This window comes from Aulonocara sp. 'chitande type north' Nkhata Bay, linkage group LG3, assembly GCF_057382095.1.
Source record: "Aulonocara sp. 'chitande type north' Nkhata Bay isolate Kocher_YH1m ecotype deep benthic linkage group LG3, A_spYH_male_GT1.1, whole genome shotgun sequence".
Lineage (NCBI taxonomy): Eukaryota > Metazoa > Chordata > Actinopteri > Cichliformes > Cichlidae > Aulonocara > Aulonocara sp. 'chitande type north' Nkhata Bay.
The window spans coordinates 63,201,434-63,219,104 of record NC_141346.1 but is presented as its reverse complement, the minus strand read 5'-3'; positions in this window follow the sequence as shown (position 1 = coordinate 63,219,104).

The window sequence follows — 17,671 nt, the reverse complement described above, 5'->3', positions numbered from 1 at the left end:
TATTTTAAATGTAAGCTTACCTTGTTCAGAAATCAGATGAACGCTGTTCTAAGAATCCTTCAGACACAGTAATGCCAAATAATAGTTTTTTCTGCCAGAAAATGTGTATTTGATGCAAAAGACTGCTAGCTTGTTCGTTTCTCAAAAAGTGTTCATGGGAGTGTAAAATGTTCAAATGTAGTTTTCAATAAAGTTTTTTTAATCCACTCTAAAAAAAAATAAATACTCAAGCATTTGCATCGTGGTTTTATGAACAAAAAGTGATTGAAGTAAAGAAATTGAAGTAAAAAAAAATACACTCATTACAAATTTAGCTGATTAAATACAACAAGAGGGTTTTTTTTAACAGAACTTTATTGAACAAGTGAACACACAAAGTGAAAGGTCATTTGATAAAGACATTTTTCAGCAGTAAACCATAACAGGATATCTCAAATCATAGCAGCACAAACTCTAATTTTACCTGCACAAATCAGCACAAACGTGGCACTTAAAAAGTAGACCATTTCGGTTTGTTTTGGAGCAGTCTGGGGGGATGGTGATGTCATCAGCAAAAAATATAACTTTTAATATCTCAGATACTGTAGCAGCACAAACGCTAATTTTACCTGCACAAATCAGCACAAACGTAGCACTAAAAAAGTAGACCACTTTGGCCCGTTTTGGAGCAGTCTGGGGGGATGGTGACCTTTGAATGACCTATAAAATAAAGTTTAATATCTCGGAAACCGTAGCAGCACAAACGCTAATTTTACCTGCACAAATCTGCACAAACGTAGCACTAACCGCTCTGCCTATTTGCCTTTACGTTTCAAGTGGGTGGGGGGTCAGCTTCACTCTGCTGCTGAAGCGAGCTGTGACCGGGGCACACATGCACGCGCGTACGTCACCACGCAGCGCGCACACACACGAACGCACACAGACTCAGATCTCACAGGTAGGAGAGTGAGATGCAAAATGACATATTTAATTTAAAAAAAAGGGTGTTTTGGGTGAAATTCAAAAGTATTTAACACAAATGTTACATTCGTCTGATTGACTTGATTTGCGTCTTATATCTGAATCATGTCGTCATGAGACTGTCAATGTATCTTAAACATACTGCTTCACAAACACTGTTGTGACAGTGATGTACACTGTCTCGTTTGTATATATGTATGATTTCTATACAGTTTACACCAGATTGTCACGGCTGCCGAGGCGAGCCGTGTGGATATAGAAGGAGGACCCAAGATGCAGGCAGTGGATGAGATACCGGTGGTTTTATTTACAGAGGTGTAGTGGCAAACAAACAGTGGGGCATAACAAACAACTAAAGACACCTAAGCTGGGAGAACTAAAATAACAGACCTGGGAGCATATGACAACGGATGATGAATAGCAGAGAGGAACAGGACACCGTGGAACACAGGGTAACAGACTGACACAGAGTTACACAGACTGACACAGAGTTACACAGACGAACCGGCAACAGGCAGGAGAACACACAGGGCTTAAATACACACACCAGTAATCAGGGGATGAGAGACAGGAGGGCAACACAGCTGGGAGGAATCTGGGCTGACGGGACAGGGGAAACGTAAACTGATCACACTCACATACGACACGGACCTTCACAATAAAACAGGAAACTCAGATACATGGAACCAGACAAGACATTGAACTAAACAGACAGATTCAGATGCAGACTCAGAGGCAGATCGAAAATATAACACACAGAACTCAAACAACAATAATCATCATCATCATAAACTAGAAAATGATAACTAAAAGCGCTGGGTCACCGACCCAGGACCATGACACAGATGACCACTTAAGGACATCTCCTGGTTTCATCTTCATGTTTCCCTCTCACCACATATCCAACCCGATATCATGACCAGCAGCTTTTATAGCTGTGGCTCCAACAAACATCAGCTGATACTAGAAATTAATATTAAATAAATTGTAACAACAGCTGATCAAGCTTAAACGCTGCTGTTGTTCATCGTGACATCTGCTTGTTTCCTCTTTTCGGCGCAAAGTGGGTGATAAACAAACAAGACCGACAGGACTTGCGAAAGAAAAGCCGATCAGCTGATCATTGATCAGTTTCATGATTGAAGTGGCAACAGGAGAGGGAGGGGGAGAGGAGGAGAGAAGAGGCAGCTGTGCAGCAAAGACAGAATAACTCCAGCTTTGTGTCAAATGCCCAGTATGCCCGATGGCCAGTCCAGCTGTGAGGTCAGCTGGTGGGTAACAGGCATCTTTGAAAATGTTAGAGCACTTTTGCAAAAATGTGATGTCCTGACAGCAACAATCTATCCTGAAAATATCTTTTTTTTTGTGACCCAGAAAGAAATATGTATATTTCAAATTCTGCGTTCCTCCACCACTGCCTCAATTTGAGTTGTGGATGAAATGCATTCTGGGATATTTGCCTGGGCTTAGCTACAGTAGCTAGCAAGCTGATTGGAGACCAAAACAGCCAATCAGAATTTTTGCATCCGAGTCTGTGATTGGTTGGTTTTGTGGCACGCTTATAACGGTGTACAGAAGCTGTCTCCGTTATCATGGCTACTCGGCAACAGAACTCAAAAGTCTGGGAGCATTTTCACAAAACAAAAGAAAAGAAGGTCCAATGCAAAATCATTGCCTTGCATGACAGTATGACGGCGATGCATGAGCATCTGAAAAGGAAGCACGTCGTGTAGAACAAGCACTTTGCAATAATTTAGAGATCTCAGACCTACCATTTATCAGCTCAAACATCCAACGACATGAATGCTTTAAAAGCATCGACATCAGCTCTTCTCTGACAGCATGGTGGGAGTTTCTAAAATTGACGGCATCTTCATTAATCCCATGCAAACGTACACCTATCTGGAACAACCCTGACATATTACAAAACAATAATATGATAAACTTTTCAGATTGGAGTGGTAAAGGAATCAAATATTTAGAACATATACTAGAAGGAACAGAATTTATTTCATTTGACGGACTAGTTACACAATATGGGATCAACAAGAAAAGATTTTTAGAATATCAACAAATTAAATCCATAGTAAAAAAGAAATTTAAACCGGGTCAAGTTGAACTACAAACACCACCAAGTGCGGCACCAAGTGTGGTTCAATTTCTTACTCTTAAAACCCCCAAATTACTATCCAAAATATATAGAATGCTTTCTAAAACAGATGAATCAATATCACTTCCTATTGTAAAATGGGAAGCGGATTTATCAGTTAACTTAGACCAAAACTTCTGGTCTCAGACTTGCTTAAAAACCTTTCATCTAATCAGAAATCCCAGTCTTCAATTAATTCAATACAAAATATTACATAGAGTGCACTATACAGGTCATCAGATGTTCAAGATGGGCTTTACATCTACCAACAACTGCTCACACTGCCAAACCAATTCACCGGACAATTATATCCACGCTCTTTGGTTCTGTCCACCAGTTCAGAAGTTTTGGCGCGAGGTATGTGAAGACTTATCAAAGTGTCTGAAATGTAACATTCCAACTTCCCCCTTAGTGTGTTTGTTGGGCAGCTTAGATAATGTCACTTCAGAAAAGAATATAGCCCATATGGTTTTCACTGCCCTATGCATAGCCAAGAAATTGTTACCCAAATAACAAGCCGTGGGTGACTAAGGACATCAAAGCCCTCCTCAACAACAAGAAGAGGGCTTTCAGAGGGGGCAACAAAGAGGAGGTGAGGAAGATCCAGGTGTTACTAAAGGACAAGATCAGAGAGGCTAAGGACAATTACAGGAGGAAGCTGGAGTGGAAACTCCAGCAGAACAGCATGAGAGAGGTGTGGAGGGGCATGAAGACCATCACTGGATTCAGGCCAACCAACAGCAGGGGAGCTGAGGGAGGTGAGAATAGAGCCGACGAGTTGAATCTGTTTTTCAATAGATTCGACACCACAGTGTCTGCTCCCACCCCCACAACCTCACCTGCAGTCAGCCTGGAATCCAGAGCCACACCACTGTGCCAGCCTCTCTCTTCACATGTTGCCTCCTGTGAGATTCCTGACACCCCTCCCCCACCCATCACCTTCACTCAATACCAGGTTGAGATGCAAATGAGGAGACTTCACTCAGGCAAGTCTGCTGGACCAGACGGAGTGAGTCCCCTTGTCCTCAAGACCTGTGCCCCCCAGCTGTGTGGAGTCTTTCATAAACTGTTTATGCTGAGTCTGAGTCTGCAGAGGGTCCCGGTGATGTGGAAGACATCATGCCTCGTCCGTGTACCAAAGACGCCTCGTCCCAGTGGCCCCCAGGATTACAGGCCCGTGGCACTGACCTCCCACATCATGAAGACCCTGGAAAGGCTCATCCTGGACCAGCTGCGACCCATAGTAAGACCACATCTGGATCCCCTTCAGTTCGCTTATCAGCCTCGTCTCGGAACAGAGGACGCCATCATCTACCTGCTCAATCGTGTCTACACCCATCTGGACCAGCCGGCGAGCACTGTGAGGGTCATGTTTTTTGACTTTTCCAGTGCTTTCAACACCATCAGACCGACCCTCCTGGGTGATAAGTTAGCAGCGATGCAGGTGGATGCTTCTCTGGTGTCCTGGATTGTTGATTACCTGACAGGAAGACCACAATATGTACGTCTCCCACAGTGTGTGTCTGACAAGGTGATTAGCAACACAGGGGCACCACAGGGGACTGTCCTCTCCCCCTTCCTCTTCACCCTCTACACCACAGACTTCAGCCACTGCACAGAGACCTGCCATCTTCAGAAGTTTTCTGATGACTCTGCGGTGGTTGGATGCATCAGCAGGGATGATGAGACAGAGTACCGGGCTGTGGTCGACTCCTTTGTCACGTGGTGTGAGCAGAATCATCTGCAGCTCAACGTGGCAAAGACCAAGGAACTGATCGTGGACTTCAGGAAGACCAGGAAACACTTGACCCCTGTTTCAATCCAGGGGGTCAGTGTTGACATTGTGGAGGACTATAAATACCTTGGAGTACACATTGACAATAAACTGGACTGGGCTAAAAACACCACAGCACTTTACAGGAAGGGCCAGAGTCGTCTCTATTTTTTGAGGCGACTGAGGTCCTTCAACATCTGCCAGAAAATGCTGAGGATTTTCTATGAGTCTGTTGTGGCCAGTGCGATCCTCTATGCTGTTGCATGCTGGGGGAGCAGGCTGAGGGTCGCAGATGCCAACAGACTTAATAAACTGATCCGTAAGGCCAGCAATGTTGTGGGGATGGAGCTGGACTCCCTCAAGGTGGTGTCGGAGAGGCGGATGCTGTCCAAGATAAAGACAATGTTGGATAACACCTCCCACCCACTCCATGACATGTTGGTCAGTCACAGGAGCTCGTTCAGTGAGAGACTGAGATTACCGAAAAGCACCACTGAACGACACAGGAAATCATTCCTGCCTGTGGCCATCTCCCTGTACAACGCATCCACTTAACACACTGTTTGCTGCTACAACTACACATGTTTCTTTTCCAAATATTTATTTATAAGTGACTTATGTATGTATGTATGTATATATATGTATATATTGTACTATTCTTAGTTAGCGTATTGTCTGTCTTGTCTTAATGTTGGTTTAAAATGGAGCACTGTAACAAAAAAAAATTTCCCCCAGGGATCAATAAAGTATTCTGATTCTGATTCTGATTCTGAAAACTGTCCTCATGAAAAATAAGAATAATCTTAATTCTAACCAATATAGAAATTATCTATTAGATTACATTAGTCTTGATACAGCCTCTGCCACCACACCAGATCAATTGCTCTGGGCTCCTTTGATCAGCTCCATCACCTAGTGGGGGTGGGGGGTCATAGTTTGTCCGGTTAGGGGCTCTGTTGGCTCTTTTCTGACTGTTTCCTCGTGGCTGCGTGCAGCGGGGCTAGGGGAGGGTCTGTGCTGACGGACGTGGGTTACTGACCTGGTAGCCTGGCTGCCCCTGGGTGGGTCCGGGATGGGCGTGAGGTTCTGGGGGCGCTCCGTCTCTGGGCTGGGGCCCTGGCCGGGCCTCGGGAGCTTGGGTCCTGGTTGGTGTGTTGCCGGGGTTGTGGGCGGGTGGGTGCATGGGGGCCCAGCCCTGGCGCAGGGTGCCGCCGGTGCGTCGAGCCACCTGGGGGGCTCTTCAACTGGTGGGGGAGATTGTCACACCTTGCAGGAGCTTTCCTCCCCTCAGGAACTCTCTCTGCAGGAGGGGGAGATACAGGAGAGGTGGAGGAAGATCTCAGCCTGGGCGTCTATCGTCTTATGTAGTCTGGAAGATGAGTGGATGGTGGGGTGAGTGCAGTTTTCTCTGTGGTGGGGTTGGGTGGACTGTCCCGGGCTCTGTGGGGCCGGGGGGCACTGCTGCACTGGGCCCCGGTCTGGATGGGCCTGGGCCCCCTTTCCCTGGTGGGTCGCGGAGTATGGGGGTGCCTCCTGGGGTCAGCGGGGGAGCTGGCCCCAGGGAGGGGTCACTTGCCCCTCCCTTCCTTCCCTCCCCATTTCCAGCTGCCTCCCTCTTCCCGCTCCACCACAACCACCCACACATGCAGGGCCTTGGAGTAGGGGTATGTCACCAGGGTGCAGAGGAGGCTAACCCCCCCCCCCCCCCCCCCCCCCCCCTCTGTCCCCTTCTGGCTGCCTCTGCCTCAATTTTATCCCACAACTTAGACATTCACATTACTCACACTCTCATTACACATACATATAGGATCTTGGGGGTGGGCACGACACACGGAGTCCAAATTACCATCAGGGTGTACACCTCACCCCTGGCGTCGTTGCCCACCTCTCAATTTTAAATACACGTAGACATTGAGGGCTAGCAGGAGGGACTATGCGCTTACCTGCTGCTCTCTGGCAGGTAGCTCCATGCCCTCCTGGGTTTTAAATGCACCTTAGAACACACATGCATCAACACTACAATGAGCGGGTGGAGGGAGGTTTGGAGTCTTCTCTCACCCCTGTTCTCTGCGGCCCGCTGGAGCAGGGGGGCTAGGAGGAGTTGGCCGTCCAACTGCGGTCTGGGGTGTGGGGCCTCCCTGCTGCTGCGGAGTCGGAGCGGTCTGCCTCTCCCCACCGCAGGGAAAAGGGTAACACCACCTGGGTCTGGGTGCAGTTCCCCCCTCCAGGGGCAAGGGTACCTAGACCCGGTTCGTAGAGTACGCTTGGGGAGTGTGATCGTGTGTACAGCGTCTCTTTATGTCTGTCTCCATGTCGGTTGAGTGTGGTGTAAGTGCATATGAGAGCATGAGGGTGGGAATGGATGTTTGTGTCTGTGTGTGCCTGTATGTCTGTGTCTATATGTCAGGTTGGGTATCAGACGCCACCTCTCTGGGGACATCTCAGGCCCTCCAAGGTTTGGAGGCCTATCTCCCACCACCACCACTTCCCCTGCCAGTGGCGGACTCCCTCAGACATCGGTGCGTTGGTGGTTCTTTGTGTCTGGGGATGGGCGTCCGGGTACACACTGGCTCACTCCTTGGCGGCCGCTTGTCGGGGACTGGGGCTCGCTCGGGCCACTTCGGAGGTGGGGTGCCCCCGGCCTCTCGGCTGACTTCTTTTACTGAGGTTATATTTATCGGTGTTTCATTTCCTGATGTTCTTATGTGTCCTACGTGTTTCAGTCGCCAATTCTGAATTATAACTAACATTAAAAACATGTTTAAGGAGGAGAGAGAGCAAATAAATCTGTTTAACATCTGATCTTTGGGTTTTTGTTCAGTAATCAGCGTGACCTGTGTATAAACGCATAAAAGAGATAACGTTGGTGTTTCTGTCATGTAGTAACTGCTGGCTTTAACTGTACAAAGGTTGTTTGACACTATGAAACACATACAGACTTCATGATGTTCGGCTAATATTTTTATTGTGAATATTAATCATGCTGACCTCGCTCTGTACACCACGGAGCGAGGTCAGCAAACCTGTTCCGACAATTTGAGTTTGTATTCCCTCAGCTGCAGACTCGCTGCTGTTAAAATGTTTGAAAAGGAAGATTAGACATAAACAAACGTCAAACATAGACTCAGTCTGCCTTCACATTTGATATGAGGCCAGCACGTATAGTGGCTGTGTCCTGTTTTAAGATCATACGTGTAAAATTGTTGTCTGACCTCCGTCGATCCATTCGCTCAGAGTCCGTGGTTACCATGGTTACTGCATAAGCAGCTATAATGTTAACAGCTGGCACTGAGGAAACCTACCGGCAGCATGGGTGTTTATGTTTTTCATTGCAAAAGAACCGTCTGAATGGTCAACTGAAGTTAACTTGGATAAATTATAGTTAAGGAGTATCACAGATAACGCCTACGTGAGCTGTGCGACTGTTCACCACTACACTGAAATCAGCAGGCTATTACTGAAATACATGTGCTATATCATAAACTATGATATAAATAGGGAGGTCCTATTAACATGTTTAGTTTTAAAGGACACCCTCCTGCCTTTAGTCTCCTTCATGAGCAGTATTAGTTTTCTTCTAACATCCAGAAGTCTGCACGATGTGTTTCATAGTTTGTAACAAGCCTTTGACAGTTAAACATAACATGACCGAAAAAGCAAAAAAAAAAAAAAAAAAAAGAGAGAGAGAGAGAGTGTTGACATAAGAAGAGAAAATGCTCTCAATTATGGAGACAGGCAAATGGTTCATTTATGTTTGACGTGTGTTTATTCCTCCCTAAATATCGTCGGTGAAGTCTGCCATGCACGTCAGATTTTCCTGCGCATTTTTATACCTCTGCCAACAGAGAGAGAGAAAAAAAATCACATTCTGACAGACAGCTGGTGCTTAGAATACAGTTGAATAACTATTAAAAAACAGATGATATAATATTTCTGTCCAGGTTGCAGACTTCATGATGAACATGCTGTTGCAAACCCTGCTCCTCTTGGTGGAAATGCACCTTCTCTTTCCGCTTTGTATAAAAACATTTTAAAAGTCAGTTTAATCTCAAAATTCACTGTTAAATCCAAAACACACCAGATAAAGAAAAGCGAATAGTTCAGTCTAACACATGTGCCAGTGAACCATTAAACATCTGTGAAACTATGCAGTTATGAAACGTAACTTTAACCTCAGCCAAACCGATTTGCTCAGTTGTAAATAAAACAGCGAAGTAAACGTGACCCGACAGACAGAACCTGAGTGAATGAAGTCCAGCGTTTAACCACTGAGAGCTAAAACTCAGCTGAGGTTTCAAAGCTGTGTGCCGGTGATTGGACATCAGCCGCTGATGAAGTGCTCTGTAAGGAAACAAGCTCCAGCAGCTCTGCGCTGGGGGAAAACACTATATTTACTTATCTTGTGCAGAAAAATGCGCTGACATTGCTTTATATCGAGCACCGGCTGCCAAGTTAAACTGTGACTATCACCAGGTAACGTAGGTGTGTTTCTTGAATTAGCAGCAGGTGTTAAACAGCTGACAGATGAGGAGGAGGATGCATGCAGGTAAACTGAGGGTCTGTTGAGCTGATCGCTGGTTTCGTGAGGAAAATGTCAGCTTGTTCTTTATGTTACAGAAGCACAGAGACACAAGACCAGGCGGAAAGAGACGATCGTTCGGTGAAAATGAGAATCTGCGAATGCAACATGTGGAACACGGAGAGTGGAATATGTAAACAAACCGGTTAACGTAACCCCCTGGGTGCACTCTGCATGCTGACTGTTAGCAGAGCTAGTGAAATCTCTGAAAACATCTGAGCACTTTTGCAAACATGTTCTATGTTGACAACCTGACCAGACATGCGGCGCGACATTCGCGGCTAAAACACTGTTAAAAGTGTAGCTGGTGACAGAAAAACGGGGTATTTTAAAACTACACCACCACCATTGCTGCCTGTGATTTGATCTGCATTCTGGGATAACTGGCTGCCCCAAGTCTACACAAGCAATCGATTATCTAGGATCGACCTGTTTTGACTTACTTTGCACGGCAACCAATCAAATGTTAGAGAAGCTGCATGGGCAGCGTTAACCCCGCCCCCTGAGTTTGATGGGTGAGGCTGACAGATAAAATTATTTCAAGATGAGAGCCAGGCGCCAGGACTGCCAAAATGAAATAAATAAATATATCATTAAATAATTAATTAAATGTGTCAATAATTAATTAAATGTGTCAATAATTAATTAAAAGTGTCAATAATTAATTAAAATGTGAAATACATAAATAATTAATTAAATGTGTCAATAATTAATTGATTAAATGTGTCAATAATTAATTAATTACATGTGTCATAACTATTTATTTAATTAATTAATTCCAATTTTAATTAATTATTGCCATCAAAGTCAGGGGGCGGGGTTAATGCTGATCAAGTCAAAACCATTGCTTTGGTCTGGTGGGCGTTCATTTAGTGGGCTTTTCTGCCACGGCCTGCGTGGCAGACTATGATGAGGGGAAGGAGGACCCAAATGCCAACACGTTCTCACTCCCAACTCGTCAAATGTGTGACGCATGGTCAGGCTCCCTCTGCTTCAGGCACGTGCAGGGGGGGGGGGGGGCTAGAGGGGCTTGAGCACCCGCCCCTTTCCTGATGGGTGCCCAAAGTGCCCTTTTGTTGAGGCAACTTTTTTTTTTAAAAATTATCATTATTTTTTTTTTTTATGTGGGTGTGCGTGCGGAGTCCTGTCTGTGCCCCTCAACAATAATATTTAACTATTAATCACAGTTTTGCTAAATAAAAGGATCTGGCTTGCATCAGTCACATGATCACATTTAACCAATGGTCGCCCTTGGCGGCAGAACGCGCTGGTTACGAGCCGGGAACGAGCTCACAAAGAGCACGCGCATTTTTAGCGGTCCGGAGCTGTAGGAGAAACACAAGTGAACTCAGAGACGCAGACTGATGCGACAAAACCAGTAAGTAGGTGTACAGCGTACACTGTAGTGTGTAGCACCCAGGAGTATTAGCTTATTACGTACACGTTGGTAAGCTGTCTTGTTGCAACTGACGAACTGAAACAAACGAGCGTGCTGTGTGTGCAACAGCGCGACAAACATTACCTGTCCTTTTATTAACTGTACAGGTAGTGCTGGTCACAGCTGCTGGCTACCTGGCTGTCATGGGTCTGTAGCTCTGTCACCGTTTTAGGGAACATATTTAGTTTTAAAGTAAGTTTCTGGGCTTTTCCTGCCTTTGTGGAGGGATTATATTTCACTAAAAAACGATCTAATATGCATGTCCACATAATTATGCATTATTATAATATTTTAAAAAACACACGCTGTATTTTAAAAAACATACATTAAGAAGCAGGTTATATTAGATTTATATTTTAAATAAGACAAAAGTTGGATTTTACAGCAGTAAAATGATTGTATCTCTACAGTTTAAACATGTAATAAGCTTTGCCCTGCACAGAGTGGATAGTGAAACACATGGAATCATCATAAATACATTATTTCATATTTATTACTTCCCCCTCCTCATTGCTTTATTATTGTAGCTCTAGTAATAAATATGTAAGGATTCTGGATCAGTGCGATGCCCATAGTATATACAGTATTCTGAAGAAGGTCTAACATGTCACTGTGTGTGCGTGCATGTGTGTGTTTTATTTAGATGGATTTAAAAAAAAAAATATTACTCATGATATAACATTGTGCAGACATGCCTGGTAAGGACATGAGGAGGAAACAGTAGGAGCTGTGTGAGGCTACTAAAGGCAGGGCTATAACATTTTTCTGTCATCATTTAGATTAAGTGCTGGAGTTGTTAGGTGTGGATAATTAGATTATAGTTTATTGCAATAGCAAGTTGTGCCTTGTTCTCACATAGACAGCAAGTGGAGAGTGATATATGAAATGATGGGATGGAAGGAAGAAGAGAAGCAAAGAGTGATTCACAGGCAGAGCCTAAATTATTTCTCACAGTTTTTTGTTGCCTTATGGTTCCAAGCGCTGTCACCAATCTTTGCATTTTGTTATTATCTCATGACACTTGTTTAATCAGCTACCACCTCTCCTATGGACTTTTTAATGTCTACAGTCTCAGACCAACACAGCCCTGCCCTCCAGCACTATCCACAGCAACCCCTCAACAGCAACATTGTACTGTGTGTAACCCCATGTTTGCCTACTGGCGTTGGTCAGAGGGCCCGGTGGCGCCTGTGTCCGGCAGCCTCGCCTCTGTCAGTGTGCCCCAGGGTGGCTGTGGCTACAATGTAGCTGCCATCACCAGTGTGTGAATGTGTGTGTGAATGTGTGAATGACTGAATGTAGTGTGAAGCGCTTTGGGGTCCTTAAGGACTAGAAAAGCACTATACAAATGCAGGCCATTTACCATGTACCCATCAGGTAAAACATCGGTGACATTTGCTTTGCCTTGTTGCCCATATTAGATTCTTGATGAATGTGTGTTGTTGTTATTCAGCCTGGTTCAATGTGTCCCTTTTTAACTTTGAGCACCCGTCCCTTTAAACCTCTCTGCACGGCCCTGCTCTGCTTCACTTATCGACGCGCGGGGTACATATGCTTAATAGTTTAACTAGATTTCATTTGTCAGTGTGGGACTGCTGAGTCACCTGAAGAACTCATTCATTCTCCACATGATGTCCATTTACAGAAATGTTTCACAGGAACTGATTCCTCCCAAAGGGTGAACTAGTGTGTTTCCATAGATTACCTCTGTATGAATGTACTTCTTAAATGAAGGCAAGTGTTTGTCCTTTACGTGATATCAAGGGCAGGCGGTCAACACTGGGGGACGACAAGAAGCAGACGTACTTCCAAGAGGGAGCTGCAGTGAGGACACAGCCAGGTTACTGAGGTCAGAGGTCAGAATCTGAAACAGCTCAGGTTTATATTTTAGGGGTTATAAAAAAATCAAAATGTATTTATAAAGAAACCTTTAAATAATAGTCATAATTATGATTATTATAAGAAATATCAAACATTTAAGTGGATTTTCTGTTACACATATTGTGTTAGCCCTGCGATAAACTGGCAGCCTGTCTTTGTCCTGTATCAGCTGGGATAGGCTTCATCCTCCTGCAACCCTGAATTGGATACATGAATTGTATTGAATTGTATTCCAATTATGTAATCTGATCATTTACAAACTCAAGGTATCTAATCAAAATGTAAGTAATAATTATAAAATGGGAAAGCAGAAATAAGTGTGACATGAATGTAAATGTGTGAGCTGACATAGAGGACAGCTACATGCAGTCTGAAAAACCTTTGTTGTCAAGTTTGCAGGTCTATCAGCACGAGACATTCTTACATAGAAGAGACTGTTAAAGTCTCTGACTCAGTGAAGCATTATTGGTCCCGTCTGTTTGGATAAATATAGTAAGCTGATGTTTGTCCATTTATTGACACATTTTCTTAAGTGCTTATCCAGTTCAGGATCACAGTGGAGCTGCAGCTGGATATGTTCAGTAAATAAACCTTACAAAAGTTAACAATAAACCTGCATCTCTGTTCGTTGTTGTCCACAGGATGAGAAATTCAAGCTGGAAGACTGTGGAACATGTTAATAAATGTTTGTGTTTATGCCTGTGTCTTTCACAGGAGGCGCTGGAAGGTTTCCCTAATAGTTCCTGGTGAATCAAAGCAGAAGCATAAAGGTTGCTGGACTGCATGATGGCCTTACCCCTGAGCCGTCATCCTGTTAAAGGAGGAACCAGTTAGAAGCTGTTTTCAAAGTAGCTGAGCAGATTTCATCTCAAGTAAGCGATTAACTGTTTGTTCGTCTGTTCTGCCACTTAAAGAGCATTTAAAGAAGTCTTTCGAGTGTCCAGTTGAATTAATTCTACTGGCTCTCATGGTCATTTGTTATTATAGACATATTTTTCATGTTCATCCAGCTATTTAGTAAATTCTATCTATTTAGTAATATCCGTCAGCTATAAACTGTAATATAAATATAAAAATATCTAAATATCTCCTGTCCTTTATGTTTTAATGATGTAAGTCTGTTATCGTGTTACATTAGCATTCCTCACATATCAATGAGATGCTGTACAGTACAATCCTACTGACGCAGCAGAGGGATAACGACGGCTATTCAACATCGTTGCACGACACATTCGAGCTGCATGACGCAGACAAAGTGACTAAATCATCTTTTTTGTGGTTTATTGTCTTCAAACCAGCAGACAAAGCTGATGGCAGAAGATGTCAGAGAAGAACTTCAGGCCGTGGACTGAAAAGGTATTTTTTTCTTGTTATCAAAGACATTTGGAGTGGCAGCTTCTACAACTGGTTGTGCTAAAGTAAAGCTTACAGTCTAAGAAATCACAGTGTTGATATTCAGCACAAAGAGAAAAGCTCACTTGTTTGAATTTATTTACAATCATAGTTTTATAAATTCTGACTGTAAACAGCGTTTACAGCTTTGATATTGTTTGACACTCAATATCAGGTGATAGGGTTTAATTTAAAGGTTTCTGTGTCCCAATGAGCCATTTACACTGACCTGTGTCAGTTTAACTGTAACACATTCATTATTTAGATTCAACAAAGAAATAACTGAATGTAAAAATGGCAGCCCTCAGGCAGGTTTATAGAGATATATGCATGCATTATGAAATTTATGTATCCCAGATAATTGTTATTCATCTAGTCATGGCAGACCCACCTCTTCCTCCCCAGTTAACTGCAACCCAAAAGAACTAGTGGGGCTATTTGCACACTCACAGCCAGTGTGGGGTAAAAAGAGCCACCAAAAAGCTGTCAGCCACAGATGTGCTAGAAGAGTTAGAAACTCTACTTATGGAGAAACTTTCTAAGTCTAACAGGGGATAGGTACTCCTGCCCAAATAACATGATATAACCCCACATACAGCCCAGCCATAAAATGAACCAAGTCATTCAGTTAAAGACAGCATGGGACCAAATGCATGTAACCAGCCTGCACCAACCTGGCATTTCTTCCTCCTGAGAAATTTCATTGAATGATTGTTCCTGTCTTAATGGTTTCAGCTCAGATGTTCTGCTTTTTCCTTTCAGTAGATCAAAGCAGCTCGTGCTCCTTCTGCTTCCAATTTAGAAGAAGAAGAAGAAGAAGAAGAAGGCGAAGGCTTCAGCTAAGTGGCGTTCATGGTCTCAGTGAACAGTCACGTTCACACACTGCATGTGTTTTTAAAAGCAACATGTCTGTTCACCACAACAATGGAGATGTGTAATATTAGTGTAGCTACGGTTTGTTCTTGAACATCAGTTCTGTTTTCTACTTTGATCACTTAGACCAAAAAAGTGTTGTTTTCAGATTCTTTCTTTTACATCTATAAACCACCTGTTCATTTTTTTATTACGATTAGTTTCACATAAATGTTAGTGTTTCCTTTATGATCTTTTAATGCTTACACTACACTGTACATGTCTACATTAGAGACATTTCTGTTTCCTGTTTCTGTTGACTCAGAGTTGTGAAATGTTCTTTTATTTGATGCACAATATGAAGTTCATAATTTTCTTACAAATAAAACTCTAATGACAAACATGAACAGCTGTGCTTATTTCTGAGACATGAGTTTTTGAATGTGTTGATATTTAGACAGTGTGCATCTGTATGCTGAAACTGTAATGGTGAACCTGAGGTGATGGTCAACAGAAGGCAAATATATATCAATATAAAACAATATTGAAGTAATGTCTTTACCCTCTGCAGCGTGTGGACGCTGTGCACGCAATCACCTTATTCACTGTAGTAAACATGCACCGCTAGCTCACGTGACTGACTGTCTCCATGGTTACATCGTATATTATTAGCTATGCAAACAGCTTCCAAAGATGCCGCCATAGCTCTCTGCAGCTGTAACACTTTCACACTTTGCAAATCATTTCATGTTTTTGATAGTTATGAAGACAGAATATGTTTTTAAGGTCATGCTAGGCGGTTGCTATGGTGGTTGCTGTGGACTTGGGTGGATCGCGTCCGATTCCTGTTATTAGCTGTCCGCCGCAGGAAGGCTGCGTTCCATTTACAAGTAGTGACAGTCTGCCGCAACTCGAACTCAAACCCCGCTTTGTTCTGTAATTATAGGCCTTTTATAGCCGTTCATGACACGCACACACACACATAAAGCACTTTGCCTCACCATGAGAATGCAACTTTACCTAACCTAACCTTAAAGTATCTGATATAGGATAGAAAAATGAAGCAACCAGAGATTTAATGATGAAGACTCTGGGTTCTGTAGTTCACGTTTTACAGTCCTGAATGACTCTTTGCATATGATTTATTGAAGACGAGTTTAGAATGCACTTTACATTTAGACTGTTGCTGTTTAATTTTTTACATTGTTGTGGTGTTATGTCATGAATAAGGTTCACCTGCTGGGGGTTTGATGGATCAGCTGGACAATACAGTCAAAGACAGACTTCATTCATCATATGCAAGAATCCTAGTTGGATTTTTGTTGTCACTCATGTTTTTGAACCAAATATTGAAAACAATTCTGACAGACTGGATACCTGGTCAGGGTGTACATTACCTTGTACTCAAGCATCCCAGGACAGAGCCCTGCCCCACCATGAGCCTGGGTGGATACGTGGTTATTAATATAAAAGGACCGATACTGAATATGAATATTTCATGAAAATTGAATTATAATACAAATTAGTAATAAGGGTTTCTCTGCACCCTTCTCTACCCCATACTCAAAGAGCTGCGGGCAGAGAGGGTGACAGGAGAGGATGGCACTGAAGAGAAGATGCTCGGTTTCTGGAGTCTCCTGCTCCTGTCAGTATTAGTAGGATGCATCTGCTGTGTCTTCTCGTGGATGCTCACCTACCTTGACTCGTTCCAGCCTGGTATGAATTTCCCAACACTGCGGACAGTGGCCCACATCAGAGACGTTTAACCTTCCTCTCGTGTTAGCTTTCTGTTATCATCTCTTATGTTAGCGGGTCTGTTTTGACCCGTGAATTAAATCAGCTATAAAATATACTAAAAACAATAAGTTATCATCCAATTTGTTTCTCATCTCTTGGTTACCTTGTTAGGCTTCCTTATCCATGAAAATGTTGGTTTTAATACTTTTGGTGTGGGCCTCTGGGTCTTTTTTTGTCACTATACCCCTCGATTTCAATTAAAAAAAAATTGTAAAATTAACCTCAAGAGAATCATATTAATAAATAAAAGGTTTCTGTGTTACCTGAGTATTACTGAGGGGTATAGGACACATCTCTTAAATAAATCTGTTTTATTGATTTTTTTCATTTTAAGATTAATAACTAAAATGACATCGATGGTGTTACGGGTCAATTTCGACCCATAGACATTTACATCAAGAAAAGACAAAAAAAGTTTGTTTTTTTTCAGCAGTAGACCTTTAATATAAACTGAAAAAAAGAAAAAGTCCTCTCCTCCTTTGTTTTGGTTATAGCCGTGGGTAATTGTGGGCTTTTTATCACTTCCCAATGATACAGCTTCACCTCAGTTTCCTTTGTGAAGTTCTTGTCCAAGGTCATATCTGGTAAAAAATAAAATAAAATAAAATATCACAGCTGATATTGTGATCCTGCAGTCCAGTGGTCATATGGAGGACCACACATTTTCATTGTTTCTTCTCAGGGGTGCCACTCGCAGCTTTGACTGTGAAAATCTGTACATTCCAGGCATAGTTGGTTTTTGCATCACAGGCTTCCCAGATTTTTCTGCCGTTTTTCCCTTGCTTACTGGGTATATATTGCCGGAAGGGGCATTTTCCTCAAAAAGTGGACAAGACATTCATCCACTGT